This window comes from Bos indicus, chromosome 13 (genome assembly GCF_029378745.1).
Source record: "Bos indicus isolate NIAB-ARS_2022 breed Sahiwal x Tharparkar chromosome 13, NIAB-ARS_B.indTharparkar_mat_pri_1.0, whole genome shotgun sequence".
Lineage (NCBI taxonomy): Eukaryota > Metazoa > Chordata > Mammalia > Artiodactyla > Bovidae > Bos > Bos indicus.
Window position 1 is genome coordinate 12,242,013 of NC_091772.1, and position 1,542 is coordinate 12,243,554.

The 1,542-nt window shown below is 44.8% G+C and overlaps 1 long non-coding RNA gene across 14 annotated transcripts in view; it reads left to right on the forward strand.

Moving 5' to 3' along the window:
* The window catches only part of LOC109567879 (uncharacterized), a 39,047-nt gene that overhangs the window by 12,073 nt on the left and 25,432 nt on the right, over nt 1-1,542 (forward strand). The window lies entirely within an intron of this gene.

A 1,542-nucleotide genomic window follows, 5' to 3' on the forward strand; every position in this document is an offset into this window, starting at 1 on the left:
CATCAGAGACCCACCCCTCTGCTGGCTTGGCTCATGAGATGTGGCTCACTCGTCCACACATTTTTTCATGGGCGATCAGAATGGAACCTGCTGCTCATATCAAGATGCTGAAGTCAGGGGTTTCCTTGATGGCTCAGTAGTAAAGAATCCACCTGCCAATGCAGGAGACACAGGTTCAATCCCTGGTCCAGGAAGATCCCACATGCCGCGGTACAGCTAAACCTATGTGCTACAACTACTGAGCCTGTGCTCTAGAGCCCAGGAGCCATAACTACTGAGCCCATGTGCCACAGCCACTGAAGCCCGAACACTCTAGAGACTGTGCTCCACAACAAGAGAAGCTGCTGCAATGAGAAGCTCATGCACTGAAACTAGAGAGTAGCCCCTGCTCTCTGCAACTAGAGAAAAGCCCTCGTAGCAAAAGACCTAGCGCAGTCAAATAAATAAATATAATTGTATTTTTTAAAAAAGATGAAGTCACTTACTCATTATGAAGCCATTGAATTGTCTCTTTTTTTTCACAAGTGGGACTGAACCACCAAGCTTAGTGCAACAGAACTTGGGGATCTGCTGTAATAATGACTCAGTTCTTTTGTGGCTAATAAGCAGACAAGTTGGAGTGAAGCCCCAGTCTGTGAGGTGTGACTGCTGCTGATAAAGGTTCCTGCTCACACATGCCAAGCTTAGGCCTGCCTTCTCAGCTGCATTCCTCCTTCCTGCCCCCAAATTCCCTCTTCTGGGAATTTGCTGGATCCTTGCTGCTTCTGTGGCCTGAATTCTTCCTGATCTGCGCCCCCATCTGCCAGTTTGCTCTCATTCTGGCTCCTTAAAGATGTTGCTGGTCCTTGAAATTCACAGCTTGAGTGCTGCTGCTTCATGGAGATTTCCTGTGTGTCCCCCCAAAATCCCCACCTCTTCCTCTCTCTCTTTTTTTTGTTTTGCCTTAAATATATATTTCTTTCTTTAAATTGAAGTATAGTTGATATACAATATTTTGTTAGTTTCTGGTGTACAGCAAACTGATTTGAAGATATATATATAAAAAACTAGAGAGTAGGACTGTTATATATACATATACTGGATTGATGTATATACCGATCCTAAGTGAAATCATCCACAACTTGGTATTATTTTTGCTTTGGCTCCATCCCTTCATTCTTTCTGGAGTTATTTCTCCACTGATCTCCAGTAGTATATTGGGCATCTACTGACCTGGGGAGTTCCTCTTTCAGTATCCTATCATTTTGCCTTTTCATACTGTTCATGGGGGTCTCAAGGCAAGAATACTGAAGTGGTTTGCCATTCCCTTCTCAAGTGGACCACATTCTGTCAGACCTCTTCACCATGACCCACCTGTCTTGGGTTGCCCCACAGGCATGGCTTAGTTTCATCGAGTTAGACAAGGCTGTGGTCCTAGTGTGATTAGATTGACTAGTTTTCTGTGATTATGGTTTCAATGAGTCTGCCCTCTGATGCCCTCTTGCAACACCTACCGTGTTACTTGGGTTTCTCTTACCTTGGACGTGGGGTATCTCTTCACAG